Source organism: Varanus komodoensis, unplaced genomic scaffold (genome assembly GCF_004798865.1).
Source record: "Varanus komodoensis strain SLA01 unplaced genomic scaffold, ASM479886v1 scaffold53, whole genome shotgun sequence".
In the NCBI taxonomy this organism is placed as follows: Eukaryota; Metazoa; Chordata; class Lepidosauria; order Squamata; family Varanidae; genus Varanus; species Varanus komodoensis.
This window is the reverse complement of record NW_025336126.1, coordinates 3,881,095-3,901,518: the sequence shown is the minus strand read 5'-3', so window position 1 is coordinate 3,901,518 and position 20,424 is coordinate 3,881,095. Positions and strand designations below refer to the sequence as shown.

The window sequence follows — 20,424 nt, the reverse complement described above, 5'->3', positions numbered from 1 at the left end:
ATGTTGGGCTCTGAATAAAATCACCCCTGCAAATGCTGATTCTCTGTAAAATAAGCCTTCACACAGGTAGGGAATCAGAGTCAAGCCATGCAGCCAACTGGGTGACTTTGGGCCACTCACACTCTCAGCCCAACCTACCTCTCAGAGCTGTTGTGGGGATAAGATGGAGAGTAACAGGTGAAGAATGATGTAAGCCACACTGAATTCTTTGTAAGAAAAAGGTGGGATATAAATCTGATAAATAATAAAATAAAATAAACAAAGTCAGGGTTTTTGGAAGTTTCAGTCCAAACATCTGGAGGACAGAAGGGTGATGTGGAGGCTTCAAAGTAAGAAGCAGCCAATACTGACAGGAAGGGAAAAGCTACAACTGAGAGGTTAGGCCAACTTTGTGGAGTTGACAGAGCAGCAGCAGGGAGGCTAGGAGAAACTGAGCAGGGGAACAGAGACCACCAATCTGGTTTGAGGGAGATTCAAGAGAGAAAACATGGAGAAACATGGATTTGGACAGAGCCTTCTCATCTTAGGGCTGGGACAGAAATGGTAGGAACCAAAGCTACTAGCTACGATACCAACATATATCACCTCCAGTACCAGAAGCGGCATGCATCTCAGTGCCAGCTGTTGGGGGGCAGGAATGTAAGGGTGCTGTTGCCCTCATGTCCTACTTGTAGGCTTTCTATAGGCATCTGATTGGCCGTTGTGCAAACAGAATGCTGAACTTCGTAGGCCTTTGGTCTGATCTGGCAGGGTTCTTCTTACGTTATTAGATCAAGTAATTCCAGATGGGCAAAATAGGTGATCTGTTACTGATTAACTATTCCTTAACTGAAGGCTTGTCAAACCTTTTAACTCATAGGCATCCCTTCTAAAACATGCACTAGCTTTTGCCCCTAACCACTTTTGTAATCACTGGATGCACTGATGAATGTGACAAATTATTAAGCCCAGCAGTATAAATCCCAAAAAGTAACTAATAGGTGACCAAACAAACAAACATGGAATTCACATCTACTGCAATTTCTTTAGTGACAAACTCTAAAAAGGGCTGCTGACCTTCTGGCTCCAATTACAGCTGACTAGTCAGTAGCTCTTTATAGAGGTAGTCATCTAAGAAACTGCAATAGATGAGAGGTATTTTGTTTTGTTTTTTAGATCCACTGATAAAGAGCCAATTGCTCAAAATGCATTCTCAGATTACACTGCGATGAAGGGACAAATAAGGGGACTGTCACTCTTAGAACTGTGCAGGAGATTAGAGACAGTTCACTTTCGGCAAGCATTCAATCCACCAATTTCTTGACTCACAGAGAGACAGGCACTACATGCCTCAGGATTTTGGTCTCCCTGGACTAACCTCCTCCATAGTCAGAGAATCATTCTTTAAATCCATCTTGACAGGGCATACAACATTGCAAGGAGGAGCAGATGGAACACTTTCCCCTCCATTCTTTCAATGCATGCATGTGCTTGGATGTTGATTCTCAACCTTATTAAGAACTGCAAGCAAAATCAAAAGGGAAGCAGTCATTGAGGAGAAAACAGCATGGGAGAAAAATGCTATGATGTGTAGAGGACACAGGCTTGCTTTCTTCTGTGCAAATGGTGGGATTCTGCTAAATGAGATGGCTCATTGCAAAATGCATTTGCAAGTCTCCTCCACTACAGCTGCAATTCAACCTGGCCAAAGGACTTTATGTATCATTGGCAGGGGGAACTGGATGGGGGAACCTGGAGAGAAACAAATAGTAACTCAGTGACACCCTGCTTCCCTTTTCAATTCGGTTGCCACCACAAGTGCGGAGGCCAGAAGTTTTCACCCGGTTTCTAAGCAACCTCTACACAAGGCTTTTGCAATACAGCAGAGCAGGCTGCCTGGCTTTGACCGCAGCCCTTAGATCAACTTTGAGAGGTGGTTGTTTAACACAGGTTGCCAACATACAAGGGTGGAAGGAGGGAGGAGAGAAAAAGGTGCAGACAGGATCTGTGAAGTGCAGCCCTTGATTTTAAAGTGCCAAAGCTCAGAGGTTCACAAGCATAGAACTCATACTTTTTAGGCCAATAATGGCAAGAACCCTTGCGGTGACAAATTTATTCAAAGCATGCATATACTGCCATTCATCAATGATTTCAACCCAGATTACAAACAAGTAAAACAATAAATATAAATGCCAACTAGCAAATCAACATGGAGTTAAAAGTCACAGAATTTAAGATATTTATGAATGTATTTTCTAAAGACGAGTTTAAGACAATGATAAGTTTCCCAAATCAGCCAAGCATAATGCATAACCCCTTTTTACCAACTGTACCACATTAGCTTTCAATTGCATTGAAGTTACATAGGACTGCATTTCAAACATGACCTATTCTCAAAGCAAGTTTATAATTTTCACTGTGGCTAGGAAGGACAAACTCCACAAAGGATAGCTCTCACTCAGCATATTATCCAACTTCAGAGTTTACTAGCTAGAGTCCACCAAACTTGACAGAACACTCTCAATTCTATCTCCAACTTTCTCTTTCCTGCTTTACTTTGACAAATGGCACCTCTAGTCAGGAATGATAAGGCCAGTGTTAGCCAATATTTTAAAGTAAGCACCACAACACTCACATTTTGTGCTTGGGAACCTGTACCTTAGTACAAATAGTAAACTATAAAACATTCCTCAAAATCTCTGTTTAGCAACAAGGACCCCACTGCTGCCAGCAGTGAAAGAAGTGGTGATGGACTTGAATGGATGATCCCTGCCACCTGTTATAAGCAAGCACCTGGATTTTTCAATCCTGTTTATAGTAGAAAGGAGAATGGGAAAAAGTTGATGAGCCCTACTATAGATGGTGGGGGGGGAAGCCCACAGAAATTCCAACATACTACCATCAAGTTTTTCGGAGCCCAAGCTATTATACATATCCTTTTCCTTCCTTCCCTAACGGAAAGCCAGGAAAAAAAAGCACATAAACAGATTATGAATCTCAGGGGGCTGGAAAAGGTGTTTTCTGCGGCAATGCAAGAAGTTCCTTGAATTCATTTGCTCAGCATGCTAACAGAGATTCTCTGAGTATCTGTAATACAATAATTTTGGTAGGCCCAGTCCAACTCCACCTGTTCTGAGAAATGGAAAAGAGGCTTCTGTAATATAAGGTGAAAGCAGCTTGTGTGTCAGCCAAATACAAATAGGATATTTGCCCTCTTAATTCCCTTTTCATCAGGTATTTGCCTGAAAGTTTGAAAAGTCCCTGTTCTAAAACACACATTTGTGCTAAAATTGACTTAACAGGTTTGAAAAATCCCCAGTGGTTTGCAAGAGAAATTCCCCGAGCCAAACTGAGAGAGATGATTAGATAGACAACTGGATTGAGTACAAGAATGCAACATTAAATGACTTTATGCAATTTATTTAAATTTATATTATATTATGATTTTTATCCTGCCTTTTTCCTACAAAGGGCTCAAGGCAGCTTACATCATTCTCCTCCTCCATCTTATGCCCACAACAACAACCCTGTGAGGCAGGTTGGGCTGAGAGTCTGTGACTGGCCCAAAGTCACCCAGTTGGCTCCATGGCTGAGCGGGGACTCGAACCCAGATCGTCTGAGTCCCAGTCCCAGCTCTTGACCACTGCACCACACTGGCTCTCCAATTCAGAGCCAATTCAGTTCTGAACTGGAAAATACCCTACTCATTGTAGAAACATTTGACGCTGAAGCATTAGTGACACACATACTGCTCTAATAAGTGAACATTATATTAGAGTCCCTATTAGAGTTTAAAAATCACATTTGAGCTGAATGAGTTCTTTGCCTTAGCATGCTTTCCAAAGTTATCTCCATCTCCACAAATGTTATTGTGTTTGCCATCTTTCTTATTTCAATAGGATGTATAAGACAAAATACATCTTCCAATCTAGTCTGTTTATACAGTTACGACTTAAAATATTCCTTTACTGTGCTAATTCTTTTTTGCTACCTTGGCTGTGGGCATGTTTATAGCCCAAGTCCTCCAATAATAAGGTTGGACAATTTGTAATCCAGTCAACACAGTCACTGTTTAACAAGGCATGAAAGTGTCTTTACTACTCATAAATAGCATTTGAAATCAAGATTAGAGGCACAGGTAATTTCTCCACTTTCTTCTTACCTGTGCCAAGCAACACCAGATGAACGAACAGAAGATGCACTTTTAACCACTCCACAAAGGAAGTGAGGACATCCAGCAAGGTGAAGGGAGTGCAGTGGTCGGCAGATGTGAAAGCAAGCAGAGAAAGGATTCCGAAACCCTTGCTGTTTAAGCCTTTTTATTCCATTTTAAAGAACATCACAGTGCACGGGGCTAGTAGCAGCTCACACATAAGAAGAGGTCCTCACTGACAAGTTTGCTTGGCTATTCCATCTGAACCACCCCAATGTCACAAATTAACTAACAAGCGCAACAAATAGGTCTGCCATGGATAAAGCGTCACCATTGCTGGGAGAGCAGAAAATGATGGCCAATATGCAGCTCTGAACTATATGCCAGGTATATGCTTGGAAGCTGAAACCAAAGTTTGGGAGTTTCTGAACTGAGCTTCTGAGAATTCATCAAAAGCATTTGATTGCTAATAGAGGACCCTTAACACAAACACAGAGAGTAAGTTTACTAGTACTACATCAAAGCTAACATGTAACGGTCTTATTCTGGCTATCCAGCTCAGTATTGGCCTCTAAGATTCACAGCAGCTGCCCAAGGAGAAAAAGATCTTTCCCAGCTCATTCCCACTTGCATGTGGTGATGCCATGAAATAACCTTGGGGAATTCTACATGCAAAGCAAGTACTTTACCCCAAAACTATGGAAGTGTCCCTCCATACTTCAAAAAAGATGCTAAAGAAACATCAACAGATCTTTAGCTTACCCACCTGTGAAAAGTAAGAAATACCTCTAGGCAACCAGGCAGAGAAGTTTTCATAAACTAGAGAAGTGTGGCTTCTCCATCACTTCAGCAATTCATGGCCCTATGGCCTACAGAGGTTTATTTGTTTAGATAAATATTCTTGTGGACTAGTAATTTATGTGTAAATGCAATGAGACATATGAGCAGGTTGGATCCAGATTTGATTAGATACACTCTGGTGCCACAGAAGTCAATGTAAAAAAAATTGCCACAATTAACTTGTTCTACTGACTTCTCTGGGACCCAAGTGCAACAAACTTAATCTGACTGCACCCATTGGAAGGGTTGGCATGACATGTTTAACCCCTTGGGAATTTTAACCATGCACTGCAGGTAAAATTATTCTGTGCTTGGCAGAGGACCAGGTACAGCAGGGTTTGTGTGCCTAGTCCTCCCTCTTGTTCCTCCCACCAACTCTTCCTGCAGTATCCCATGGGATGCTACAGGACCACTGAGATGTCCCCTGAGCCATGGCAAGCCATTTACTGCCACATGTTACACTTTCCCTTTTTGTTTTAAAGATGGTAAAAGTCACATTTAAAGGTGTTTCTCCTGATCCTGTTTTGGGCCATCCATGAGATGCCCCTCTCAAGGATGCCCAGCCCAAATAAAAGGGGACTGCCTTTTATGGCAACTTTTAAAAATTCAAGTTTTCTCCCTCCACTATGCACGGAGCCAACATGACAAAGTATGATTAGGATACTGTGCTTCATCGAAAGGGGCAATTTCTCCCCTTTTTGTAATGTGATGCCCAAGCTTCTTTTGGGGAGGTCTGCTAGCCCTGGAATCCCCCAGTGCCACTCTACTGCTAGGAGTGGGAAGGCACTTCAAAACATGAGGAAACCTCCATGTGGGGAGAAAGTGTTGTCTCTTTAAACCACCCAGCCTCAGGGTTTCCATTAGGAAAATAGCACTTCTCAAGGTGCTCTCTTAGCCAGGGTAAAGTGCAAACAAAGGGGAAAGCCAGGGCTTCTTCATACCCTAAAAAAAAAAACCTGGAAAGGAGTAAAACTGAAAGGGACTTTTCCTTCAGTGTTTTTGTGGGGTTCTATTGTTTCTATGTTACTCACACGTGAGAAAGTGTGAATGACCCAGGGGCACATTAGCACCCCTCAAAAACCCAGAGGATGCTACTGGAAAGTGTGCTTTCCCCACACTTTCACCCTTAAAAAAGTTTTAAAAGTTAGCAGTAGGCTCCAGAGTTGGAATTTGGCATGCACACACTGTCCATGTAGTCAAATGTCCATGTCAAATTGCAATTTTGTAGTCCTTGTTCAGGTTTTTTAAAGGTAGGGTGGGTGGAAAGCAGCAGAATTTAGGGTGAGGAAAGCATGTGGCCCTGGGTACCCTCACTATCCTAAATATGAATAATACAGGGACCCTTTTTCAAAAAGGCAAGAGAGGACTAGCCATGGTTAAGGGAACATCTTGGTTCTCCTGCTGTGTACCCTGGGACATGGCAGGAAGACTGAGAAGAGAGGAAGAGGGAGAGTGGAAGGAAGAAACAACCCCTGCTGTGCTTGATTGTCCGTCAAGGACAGTGCATTATTAAAATTCCCAAATGGTGTACTGCACTGTGTGAACCAAGTCACTGCCACTCTTGTTTAAGCAAGAGTATGTAGAAAGTTGCTTTTCCACTTTAGGAGTCAGTAAGCAACGCAAGTGAGCTGTGTTTTTTTTTATTATTATTATTATAACATTTCTATGCCGCCCCTTGCCGAAACCTCGGGGCGGCTTACAACATGATAAAATACATTGAATACATTTCCTTTTTTGTAGCTTTTCTCTGCTTTAAAATCTCAATGGAGGAGCTCATTTAACTCTGCTCCATTCATCTCAAACTAAAGTGTCCTGAAAAATGGAAAAACAATTGCACCCTCAGGGTATGGAAACACATTTTCAGCTTGTGATATTTGGGAATAGGGAGCAACAAGAACCAGACAACATTGCAAGACTAAGAAACAGCTGGCTCTACCTTTAACAACCATGCCAAACATTGAGAAACCAAATCAGGTCAGGCATGTAAAGTCAGAGTTTACAACAAGAAAACTCAGATTCTGTAATGGGAACAAAATAATGCAAACCTGTTTAACACAAGCCTGCCTCATGTTTAAGGCTTTAGCAAACATAGACTTTTGTGAGAGACTGACCAAGGAGGAACAGAACACTTGGAACAGCTATCATGACCACTACATAAGACTTTTAATTAGAAATAAATGTAAGTCAGCTTTCTGGTGAAATGGAACTAATTTTTTAATTAAATGCATTTAATCAATAAATGACTAAACAGTGCAGTGCAAAAGGTTGGAATGATTTCCTAGTAAGTCAGATGAGGCATAACTGAGATTGTGTTTTAAGGTTTTACCCCAATAACTGATCTTTACCCCCAGTATAATTATGCAAGCTGTTTTATACCACTGTAGATCAAGGAATTTACCATTTAGAACAGGTGGTAGTTTAGGCTAATATTTATTACTTGTGTCTCAAATAAATCTGTTTGTGGTTAATATTATTTCAGTCATGATAATCATTACAATAGTAAGTTAAAACAAGTTAGCAGCTATGGTTACAAAAATGTGTACTATCTACAAAATCCAAAATAAAATCAAAACATTTCCTCCTCAAATGTATAAGTGCACACACAATGGGCTAAATTACAATTTGGTCACACTTTGAGTAGGTCCATTGAAACTTATGGGTCTTAAATTAGTTATGACTAGCTTAAATCCCAGGGATTTAAATTGGTCTACTCTAAATACAACTTAATCTGAATGCAACCCTGTGAAAGGCAAGTTGCATACCATATTGCATCTTTACAGTTTACCAAATTAAACCTCAGCAAGCTTCTTCCTCAGCTTCTTTGCAACTTCTCTGCAGATGTGGCCACCCTGTCAGAATTTTAACAGGGTTAGATTGTAGAAATATGGTTTTAAATTTCAGCATTGTCTTTGGACATACTCCCCTATCAGCTTAAAAATTTCTTGCTCAATTCAGATCATAAAGAATTACATAGCAAACAATGGCACAAATTTGGTTCTGCAAAGGCACCACAAATAAAAGCACTGATCTATTAGTACTTTTTCAGTTCAGTAATACTCAAGTTCCACTGTGTATAGTTCTAAATAAAGACTTGATCACTTCATATTTTGACCCTGCTCCAAGTGCTAATCTTTCAGGTTTAAGCTTGAGAAGTGATAGGCAACTGAGTGTCCTCCATATATATATTCAGGATACAGCCTCTGTGAGCCCACCCAGAATGGTCAATGGTCAAGGAATATGGGAGTTGGGCCAAAATTACCCTGAGCTAGAGCAGTTGGAAAACCAGAAATTAAGGCCTATGTTTCAACTGGAAAAAAATCACTTTCAGAGTCCACTGAAAGTAATTGAAGTGCAGCAGCACATTTATTTGATATAAAGGGCTGCATTACACAAAGTGGGCTGAGAGATGGTGAGAAGATGAGCTTGGACTAAATGGCCCATCTGGTGCCATTTGATGGGATGGCAAATTTGAAATTGAAAATGGACAGGGAAATGAGGGAGAACTGGCCAAAATGTTAAACTTCAGCATGCCAAGCTAGGATGGCATATCCATTAACTCCACTTCAACCAACAAAAAAAATATGGATTGTTATATTAGAAGTTAGATCCAGTTTTGTTAAGTAAGGAAACCTAACTCTCCTAGGTTCTGCTTTTCAGAATGCAAATAAGCAAAAACCAAATGGGAAGCACCAAAACAGGACAGAATGCAAAAAAAGAGAGTGCATTTTCAAAGATGCCAATGTTGTTTAATTAGTGAAGCTAATAGCTTCCAGAATGAAGAGCTCCTTTGTCAGAGGCAATCTGCTGAAAACAACAGATTTAGAATCAATTCAGTAAATATAAAGCTTTACATGATAGTAAAGGTGAACTTGCCACCTTGGAGAACACTGTCTTTCTACATGCATCTTACCATGCAAGTAATCACTTATTTTAAAGAGGCAAATCTGCATTCTTGCTGCCTCCACATGTGAACTCCTCTTCCAGTGTAAGTAGGAGTGCTGGAGCTTATTATCATCTAAGATCTATTAAAAGTGCCCTTTATACTGCAGGTGTGAATTCAACCCTATTTAGCACTACTCCCAGAAGCTGGTCAGTTTCATATGCTGGTAAGTATTCCCAAGTCAGAAGAGATTATCATCTTTTGACCACCTTGCTACACCCATCTTCAAGACTGCATGTAGGGAAAAGCAAAGCAGAAAGCAGCTGCTCAGGCTCAGATTTAAGATGTCAGTGCTATTTCCTTTCCAAAAGAAGACTATTACAAATCTCTAAAATTCACTTGTCTCTTGACGGGAGTTTTGACAGAACATCTGCATACTACTGATACTAGTAAATATAACAAATATGGATTCTGCATTGTTTGCAAACAAAGGTCTTAAACAAATGAAACAGTAGTCCAAATAGTGTATCGCCAAGGACAACCTAAACCCAGTTTTCAGGGTAGGCCACTGGAGAGCAACTGAGGGTCTGATCAGAAAGATTCTAACCCTGCATGATACTTCTATGTGTCTGGGCCAAGCAACAGATGTATTAAATCAGTGCACTCATAGTTTAAAATACATTGTGGTATCTGTTTCAATTTAGATATAAAACTATAATCTGGTGTGCATGTCACAAGAACCTACCACATTAACCAACCATTAACTCAACTAGGTGAGTTGCTGTGTGGCCTAATTCAGGTGCAGTTTCTTCAGGGTGGCTTATTTTTCACTTTGAGAATCCACGGCTTGTTTTAGGATTGTTCTTGCACACAACGGGTTGTGGTGTCATCTAAACCTGGCAAGGCTATTTTATTATGGGTCACTGCAAACAGTTAGAAAGCTGCTCAGAAAGAGCAGCAAACAAGCTCGAGTTATAGGCTTTTCACAATCTTACCAGCTAGTACCATTCCACCAATGCCAATGCAGCACTTGGAAAGGCTGTCATTTGTTCCCTAGCTTAAAAAATTGAAGCCTCAAAAATGCATAATTGGGGTTGCAATATTTAAAGATCATTATTTTGCTGGTCTTTCAGAAGTGCACATTTACAGCAATCCAATATGAATACTTATATGACAAAGTTGCCTATCAGCTCATTTGCATAAAGCTGTGAAGGACCAGAGGGGAAAATAACAGTAAGAGAAAGGAGAGCCAGTAGCACAAGAAAGCAGTACTGGAAATGGGGGAATAAAGCCAAAGGGATAAGCATACCAAAAGGGAGAAAAATAACTCCATGTTGGCAATGTGATCCTTGTGTACTTGGGAAAAACCAAACCACAAAGTTGCACATTTCAGGCAGAACAAGTGACAGTCATTCCACAATGCCACTTCAGCATTTGGTGGATGGGTGATCACAAAAAAGTAGCAGCATGAGTCCCCCCTCCCCGCCCTTTTGGCTCTGTAGGCAGCTTCTCAGGATGCGTTCCCAGGGTGGCTTGTTCATGAAAAAGAAGCCACTCTGCAAAAACCTGGTTCTGGTGATATAACAGTCTGCCATGGCTGCTTACCAGATGCGAACCAGGTCAATGAGTTTGAATACTATCCTTAAGGCTGCTTATTCCAGGCACCGAACTATCCCAAGTAGCACATTCAAACAAGTTATGAAGATAAAGAGCACTTTCGCGCAAGTTTGTTCATTCTGCTCCATTTTCTTGTTTTATTTTGTACAAGACCTCTGGATTATTTAAAAAAAATGCAAAGTAGTAGCGAAATGGCAGAGGTGGAAAGTCCAGCTGGAGACTGTGGGAGAACAGCTATGTTGTTGTTGGTATACGCCATCAAATAATCTCCAATTTATGGTGACTCTATGAATGAGTGCCCTCCAAAATCTCCTGCCCAAGGCTCAGGTCTTGTAAATCCAAGGCTGTGCCTCCTTTATGGATTCAGTGCATCTCATATTTGCTGTTCCGCTGCTGCTTCTGCCTTCAACTTTCCCTAGCCTGATTGTCTTCACACAGGCAGAAAAGTTCTGCTGGACAAATAATGGAGCACACTGCCTGAATGTTTACCAAAGGACTTCCACAATCATGAGGTCAAGAAACATGCCTCTTTAATTTTAAGGTAAGATTTGGGTGACATTCCAGATAATCAGATTATGAATCCAAGAAGACAAAGAGCAACACCATTTCCTATTTTACTAATAGGAAACAGAGCCAGATATCTGGCTCAAAGCCATTATTTTGCCATGGTTTCAATACAGACACTCTACATAGTGCAAGCACATCAAAGAATAATCAAAGCACAGAGATTCACATTTCTTAGCCAGTTTCAATCATCCTCCAAAGCTACTTTTTGTTTTTCTCATTTATGCCTGGCTATATGCCTTATGATATAGGAATGCCATTAATATTTCTGAGATACTTATGCTCCTCCTCCTATGCACCCATGCTCATACTCATCCACTGCTATACAGTGCAGCCCACATAATCTTCCAACCCCAATCCCAACAGCAGGATCAGCCTACGTCATTTACACAATTTCTTTGAAGCTTAGCTAACTGGTCACATTTCCTTAATAAGGTTGTGTTTTTTGTTTTTTTGTGGTAAATCTCTGTAAGTGGCAGGCTAAAAAAATAGCTCACATGCCCAGAGAAGCAGAGCTGCCAAAGTTCAGACGAGGTAGAAAAGAGGTGGAACTAGCACTGGCCTTAAGCAGGTGGCAGCCGCTGTGTCATGACCTGCTGAAGACCATGGCTGATGACCCATAAATGTCTGTGCAGCAGCCACAGTATGCCAAGAATTTGGGCCTGAGCAAAACTCTGAAGCAGAGCAAATATTAAGTTCCTGAGAAATGAAAAGGAGTGAGACAAAACACAACTGGGCAAACCACAGCTCTTAACCAGTGTCTTAATGACAAACTGTAGATACTATGGCTAGAGCAGGGAAGCCTGTAGATTTAATAATGCCCACAGAGGTGCCCAATCTACAGGGCCCTCCCTTTTCTGAAACCCTATCCCTCGGTACAGAGAGAGGAATCCACATGTTATTGCTGACCTCTGACCAGAGAGAAGGGGATTCCCCTGTGCACCACTCACTGTCCCAATGGGGGCTGAGAGACAGCACAGGGGTGTCTTCACACTCGTCTACACAGCTCATAGCTCAATGGGAGCCACCTACTATAAGCACTGTAGGTGCCCGACTCAAATTGTCCTTCTAAGCATCAGCCAGATTGCTTTCTCTGTTCAGAGAGAGAAGCACGAAGTGCCATGCCTCTTCTTGCATGGCCAAAAAGTGATTAGTACTGCAGCACCCAATGTCAGGTCAAGACGGGATGCAGTTTGGATGGGGTCCTACTTGGCCCACAAGGGCTTGGTCTAAGGACATTTTGGCCCCTGAGAGCACTGGTGGGGAACACAGCCTAATTTCATGTGGCCTTTCAGGTGCTGTGGTCCCCCCATGCTCTCTGGACCATCCCTCCAGGAATTTCTGGTAGACAGAGAGAGTGTGGGAGGGAGGAAGAACACTATGTAATTCTGCAATATTACAAACTCTGCCCATCTTTTGCTCTGGGCCCAATCCTGCTAAATTTTCCTAGAGCAAAACTGCCCTTCCTGCAAAAGAGGTTCCTCACCTGCGGGCAAAGGTGAGGAACATATGGAGGATGATGACTAAATCCTTGGGGAAAACATGCTGAAGAATTTTTTTTTTTTTTTTTTTTACCATTAATGGGCCCGAAGGCACAATAGCAACACACAGAGACCAATAGTTCTCAGGGCTGAGTATTCTCCAAATGAGCGGATCTTCACTTGTGCTAACCTGACAGACCTGTGCATGTCTCTCTTGCTTTTGCAGGGCCCATTATCTTCCCTGACCAACCACACCACCTCCCAACTCCCTCCTTTGTAAGGCTAGGCTACTGAAATAAGGAACCCTTTGTTGGTAGCACCCACAATGTTGATCACCCCCCCACCGCATTTTAACCAGGATCTTCTTTACCAGCTTTTAGGTACCAAGATACCCATCCTATTCTGAGGCTTTCAGTGTAATTGGATTGCTTTATTGCTTGCTTGCTTGCTTGCTTGCTTGCTTGCTTGCTTGCTTATTTATTTATGGATTTATATCCTGCCTTTTTCCTACAAAGGGCTCAAGGCAGCTTACATCCTCCTCCTCCTCCATCTTATCCCCACAACAACAACCCTGTGAGGTAGGTTGGGCTGAGAGTCCGTGCCTGGCCCAAAGTCACCCAGTTGGCTCCATGGCTGAGCAGGGACTAGAACCCTGGTCGTCTGAGTCCCAGTCCCAGTCCCATGCACTTAACCACTACACCACACTGGCTCTTTACTAGTTCATTGGTTGTTAATTTTTGATCTTCCACTTTTTAAAATACTTTTATCTTATTGTATTAGCCTTAGAAGTATTCCTAAGAAGGTGGGATATAAATCCATCATTTAAATTTCTAGGAGTAAATACAGTGGTAGTTTTTGATGCATGTGCCTCTTCTCGCAGGATTGCAAAAGATAGTCTCCTTTGCATGCTTCCAATTTCACTACTGGCAAAAAGTTTAAGGACATGTGCTTCCTCTGCTGGGATCAATATTTCAAGCTTCATGCTAGTCCAGCCACCTCAGAGATCAATTCCACAGTCATAGATACTATTTTATTTGGTATAATTTGCTAGGTGGGATAGTTCTTCTGTTGAGATTTGTTTTTTCTACAATACTCTTCCTTACTCTATGGCATTTCAACTTGTATCTGTTATCCTCCCACCTGTCCCCAGCCAAGAGTTTTCACAGAAAATCATTAGGATTCTAGTAGACAGCCACAAGAACACCACCAAGTAGTACAGAAAGGCCACACAAGGTAACAGTTGTGTCAAAACATGAGATGCAGCTATGGGTGGTAGCCACAGCCCCGAAGTCTGTCCCACAGTAGTCACAGCTAACTACCTCCCAGAGGCAAGGGAAGAATCAATTAATCCAAAGCCAATGGAGGGCTTGCTAAGAAATAAGGTGGTTTTGTTAGCATTTGAAAGCCTGAGCTGAGCACCCATGCACGTGGCCCAAGACAGACATGCACAGGTCTAATGCACAGGTTAGCACAAATGTCACTTTTCCACCACCATCAGCAAATGCAGGCATGCAGAAAAAGCAGGCATGCTGCTGCTCTGTCTTTACTATGTGTAAAGGAAAGGGTAGGGAAACTTCTCAGTGAGGTGGCAAGTGTCAGTAACCAGAAAACACAAATTCTGCAATCTGAACAAAATTTCAATTGTCTCGTAGGAAAAAAGAAAATTCTGTGTTATGTTTTTGATCCAAACTGTCAAGTACTGAGTTTAGCAATACCTGGAATGATATTCATAGTGACTGAAGTGATGAGAGAAACACTGTACAGGCATCCAAGGAAGGCGGCGGTAAGAGGGTGAGAGTTTGGGGCTATGGAAAAGTACAGCAATCTTACCTCCTAAAGAAAAGATCACAAAGCCAGATTTCCTTCCACCTTCCTAGTATTCTGGTGGACATCATTCCTGAGTTTCAGCCTCTGTACCCAGCCCCCCACAGTTGTTGACGGACAATGATGTTAGAACTAACACAAGGAATCAGTCCATATGCTATATCGTAAATTGGCATGGGCTGAAAAGCATAGACCTGTGTAGATTAAGGACAAGAGAGGGATAGAGGGGTGTATGGGTGGGAAAACAATGGAGCTCATCAAGGTACACAAACTTGTTTTCAGCCAAAGCCAATCAGACGCTTTCACCAAGCCCACAGGTGAAACATGAAGGGACTGGATCTCTCTGAATTTACATCCGTGTTAATGCTTTCAAGGAACTCCAAAATGTAGCAGTGTAGAACTTTCCTATGCAGAAGCCATACTGACTTTCTCAGAGCCCCTTCTTTTTTTTATACACTGAATAGTTTTACATGTAATTGCCAATTTACCCGGGACAGATGTTGGGCTAACAGGACAGCTAAAGAGAAGTGGGACAAGGGAAAAGCCATGAGGGGGATAGTCATGAAAGGGCCAAAAAACACTTTTGAAAGGTGGCAAGGCCTGCGATAAAAGTGGTGGTGCATTGATGGTATTTCACTACAAGGCCTAACAATCTGTTGTTGATGATGATGATGATGATGGTGTTGTTGTTTAAAGAAGAAAAAATAGCATTTACCTGTTCAGCCAAGGCAAAGGGCCTTGGAGATGAAGAGCCAATGCCAGCTCCCTGTCGCTCTACAGCAAAAAAGGCAGGTCAGAGGAAGAGTTGGTTGCTGCTGTCTGAAGCCACGCGGGGCAGCTTTACACACTGAACTGCATGTGCTCCTGCCTCAGGTATGACAGTGAGGGGGGCTGGCAATTTTGGGCTTGGCCAGCAAGGTCAGCTATTGTTACTTATCACTAGTGCAAGTAATGAGTACCTATTTACAAGTCCATTGACTCTCCTACATATGACAAATCACAGTTGTTATGCTTTAGCAAACATATTAAAAAGAAATGTAGACTTTGCAGACACTTGAATCAAAGGCTGAGTATAGGCCCACACATACCACTTTGGTGAAAATCACCACCCTCACTGCTAATGCACCAAGACCTTTAACCATCTAAAATTTACCTTTTTCCCCACTCTTTTTTGCCACTGTACCTAAATGTCCAATTCTTACCTCCTTGGATAGAGGTAATTTATTTGGTGGGATCACTTTCTAAGTAATCAGACCTCTCACCAGCTCACCAGGGGCAATAACCGAAGCCAGATGAGACAGCCCTTTCCTCAACCCTTGCTGCTACAATTCTATCTTTTACAGTCAGTTCCTGCAGCCCCAGTTGTTCTGTGCTGCTTTTCTCCAACCACAGCTGCACTCCTAGTTTTCTCTGTTCTCTAGGTTTAAAAGGCCAGCAAACAGAGAGACAGCCAAGAATTCTAGACATCATAGTGCCATCGTTCCTTGGCAGGCAAAAGCTATTTGCAACTTGGTATAAGTGATTTTATGAAGTGCACTGCTATTTCTTCCTGGAGAAATACAGAGCTGTTTGCCACATAAGGCAAAGCAAGCCTAGGTCTTCCACAAAGATAGCAGATCCTGGCTTTCTGACAAGCACGTCTGCATGATATATATTTGCTACAGCCACCTATTATATTTAAGGTGGAGACAGGAAAAACATGGTGTGAAACAGACCTGTGAATGACCCAATGTATTTAGAAAGGGTGAAACTGCCAGGGAATTCCTTATTTCTATAGACAGGGCTTACTCTTACCACAGCCACACTGGGATAACAATCTTTGAATCTTGATTGTGTAAAAAAAGGCCTGTATAAATACAGTTCAGCTTTGCAGAAAGATCACTTGAATTTTGCTGGCAATGATTGGCGTGGGCACTTTCTTCCAACAGAGCCATAGTGTGGCTTAGGAAGAAATAGCATTTGGCAGAACAAGAGCTAATTTGCCATGGCACAATCTCTTATATCTCGCTCATGTGTAACAAGGCCTTATCCCCTCTGCTCGAACAGAGATAAAAACATGCATTATTTCTGCCCCAGATCAAACCTGCTGTAGGAAATAAATAAGCACTTGGGATTCCAGGCTGTCCATCAAAATGTACTAAAAGGGAAGCTTTGTTGGAATTTCAAGTCTCTTATTTCAATTACTTCCTTATGTGCTGATTGTAGCAGTGGGATTAGTTTTAGGCCTCTTCTGCCAAAACTGTCAAAGCAGGCTGCAGCTGCACACCTCCTAGATTTAACCATGACTGACTGTGTAGCCTGAACTATTGCAACAGGGTAAGCTCTAAATTAAAAAAAGGAATAAAAAGAGCAGGGAGAGCACATGAGAGAGAATTCTTCAAGCTGACATCTGTTGGAACTATCTGAGGTAAGAAGAGAAAAGTTCACCTCCCAAGTGTAACCATAACAGAACAAAGAGAGGCAGGCTGGATCCCCTTTCGCATTGTCCTAAATAGCAGGCAGATCAATGGAAAAGGGAAGGAGCAGCATCATATACCCTGTGTATAATTTAATCTCTCCAAAGAAAAATAAAAGGTGTATGCAACATAAACACATACACTACCTTTCTGGACTTCTGTTCCCCAATTCTAAACTAAGAGAACTGTCATAGGATTGCAGTGAGGGGGAAAGGGAGAAATCACCTTAGAAATTTGTGAACTTGAGGGCAAACTTGTCCCACTGGTTCCAACTTATGCTGCAATCCTATGCATGCCTATCTCCAAGCATAAATACAGTAGGGCTTACCTCTGAGTGAACACATGATACTGTGTTGTTAGTCTGGTTCCTGTCCAATGTATGATATCACACAGAGGCAGTCAAAAATTAAATCGGATTTAACATATTCGAAACTTGCTTATTCACACACCTCACATCTCCACTAGAGTAAACCTAACTTCTCCCCACCCTTCTCTGATGATGTGCTGTTGCAACGTCTCAATATAATAGCAGGTTGCACTGAACAACAGCAAGTACAGGTTCTGATTTTTAGTGCACTAGCTTAGCTCAGGAAACAATGGGACCAAAGCACCATTTAGTCAGACCCTTCCCTGGAAGAAGAGGAAGAACTAAGCACTTACCCTAAACAACAGAATTCCCTTAATCTTGTTATGTCACAGCAGCAGTTGAGACTTGGTTGTATGTTCCAGAGTTGTCTCTAGCTGTTCCCCGCTGTCCAACAGTCTTCACATATCTGGTGCCCTCCAGACTACACCAAACATCCTTGGTCAGGCAATGGTGGCTTGGCAAGGTATAAGTTGCAGACCAACACATCCAGAGAATACCAGATTGGGGATGCCTGTCTAAGAACAATGTCACTATATGCAAGGTACAAGAGGCAATTTCTGTTGTTGCCTATGTATACCAGAGCATTCACTTTCTCCACAGCCCTAAGTTCACACATTTCCCAGACAGCCAGTACCCCATTCCAGAACCTAGTTGAATGCCTCTCATTTACTTAAAGACACATACAGGCAGAAGATGCTTGGATGACTGTAATTTGTTCAGCAGTATTTCCTTGGTCAATATACAAGCATTCCTGCAGTCTCACTTTGGTGAATCAGCACTTTCTAGTTTCATTTATTTTATTGATACCAAAGACCAAAAGAGCATCAGGTCCTCAAACAACTGTGTGATATGCAGCATGATTTTTTTTTAAACTATAAAGCTTGAACAGGAAATGGAATCCCTTCCAGGCTCTTGCTTAGAAAGCACAAAGGAAGTAGACATCTGCCCACAATTTAATGGTTTTTTTGCAAAGTAACTACTCGGGTTAGTTTCCAAAAGTGCAGAATACTAGATAGTCACACTGTCAGATGGTTCAACAACAAAACAACAAAAAACCATAATCTACCAGGGCTACTGGTCAATTCCTTCTTGATCTCCAAAATACCAGTCAGCTAGTATTTTAATATCAGAGTAAAATCCATCCATTCTTTCCTTTTGCAAACACAAAACCCAGTCCCACCCTTCACCCCTTGCTACTTAGGGCCATCTGAAGGAGATAATGAAACAGATGAAGCCAATAATTACTGCAACAACTTCCAAAAGAATGAAATATTCCAACTGAGGTATACACATTGAAGAAATGTTCAAAGTCACACTGATGAAAGTGACCATGAAGAAACAGAAGCCTAGTCCCAGAAGACGACAGGAAATAACTTCTGCCCTCAACAAGCCATGGAACTATTATTTTTCTAATTCATAAAACCCATCTCTGGTGATTACTGGTGAGGAAACAAGATTACAGTCACATTTTTGCAGCTTACCACGATAATAAAAGGTTATGGGAAGAAGGTAATAGTGTGAGAAGCAATCAGGATCCCTCAGTGAAAGCATGACACAGCCACACAAGGGGTGGGGAAAAGGAGCTTGTAAGATCGATCAGGCTTTTGTGGGACATGCCTGCGAAAAAGGAAACCTGGGTATAGCCCTTAGGGTTATCCAAAGTCAGCAGGGAAGCATTAGTGGTTCATGTGTATGCAATTATCCATTAACACACTTTAAACTTGCTGTTGTGCATGGAAGTGAGGTTAAAGAGTGTTATATAATATGAATGGATATGCTTTCCTCTACACTTTAAAATGGGAAGTTTAATACATGTAGCAATTCTAAGCCATATTACTGTTCGTGAGGAGTGAACCACAGGGTATCAGTAATTTTATACAAAAGTAGGAGTATACAGAATAGGTACCAGTGGGTGTTCAGTAGGAAGAGGAAAGGCTTGCTGGAGAAGGGTACAGAAGGTTTGAAAAGGTTTAGATGCTGTAAGAAAAACACACAAAGCCAGGGGAGTGAAAAACTAGGGCCATGTGTTCTGAAACACACTCTTGTACCCAACTAAGCAAAGTAACAACAATGAGTAGTATAGTCACTAATATGCATTAGAAATCACTACTCCACCCACACAAAAATCTAGATCTTCAAGGTTTGTTCCCATGAATCTTTTTAAAAGGCCATAACAAACCTGATCAGAGAATGGCTTTAGGGGGTCAGTATTTAACTTTTTAATAAAGTGAGGGTTGTATAGCATTAATTTCAATCCTGCTCAAATGGATTTGTATATATATCATAACTTTCAGGTTAACCTCCCTGAACTTCGGGGGATGTGGATAAATGATCTGGGTGTCTTGGAAAGAAGGGGTAGGAGAGAAACCTTCCTCCTTCGCTGCTTTCACAGCCCACTTTCAAGTACCAGAGAAGCAATGAAAGTGGCTCTTTTCAAAAGGTAGTTCCTAAGATTTTAAGACACTTGATTATGTCCAGGGAGGGTACAGAAGGAGAGGAGACGAGGAAAGCCATCGAGTTCAGAGAGGCGGAGGAAAGAAATAGGAAGGCTGGCTGGCTGGCTGGCTGGTTACCTGGCAGGGTGAAAGAGGTGGGCCTCAAGAGGAATTATGAGGCGGGGAAAGGAAGGGACAGAAATCAAATTGGGGTCTGTGGGGGGGGGCGGGTATACAGGGGGAGGGTCTCCCATAGGGAGCTCTAAAATGGCGGCAGGCTCCTTCCCACACAGCTCCCCACTCACCCACTCGCGCGCTCTTTCCTCCCTTCCTCTCCCTCCCCCACCCCACCGCCAACCGCTCTCACCGGGCTCGAGCCCCCTCCTTCCTGCCCCTTCTTCGCTCTCTGGGCGGGGGACTTCTCTGTTTCGCTTGCTCTACCTCTCTTCACTATTTTTTTATTTTTTTTTTTTTTGCTCACACCGCCGCGATCCCACAATCCCCCGCGCGCGCCTTCAGCAGTCGACCTGCTGTTTCCTTCCCCGCTTCGCCTTCTCCCACTTAGCCCCGCCCCTGTGCTGCCTGATTGGCTCTTCCTCTTCTTTTTCCCTTTTCTTTTTTTTTAGGTTTTACAATGCGCGCGCTTTCTCAACCCGCTTTGCTCCTCCTCCGCGAGCTCTTTCATTCGCCCGCCTTCTCCCCCTCCCTTCCCTTACGCCGAGGGATGCAAGAGGAAAACTAGCTGCGCATGCGCCTGTGGATCTTCCGTCTTTCCTGGGCGCATTTTTTCAGCTTGCTCATGGGGTGTCAAGTCCAGTTCGTTGCAAT

General features: G+C 42.3%; 1 protein-coding gene across 2 annotated transcripts in view; it reads right to left on the bottom strand.

Moving 5' to 3' along the window:
• PPP6R1 (protein phosphatase 6 regulatory subunit 1) overlaps positions 1-20,101 on the bottom strand; it is a 58,659-nt gene extending 38,558 nt beyond the window's left edge. Inside the window, exon 1 of one of the 2 annotated variants that reach the window (XM_044447807.1) lies at positions 19,964-20,101. The gene's annotated coding sequence lies outside the window, so the exon portion shown is untranslated. The remainder of the gene's footprint in view (positions 1-19,963) is intronic. The other variant, XM_044447808.1, reaches the window with a different exon arrangement.
• Positions 20,102-20,424: the final 323 nt, after the last annotated feature.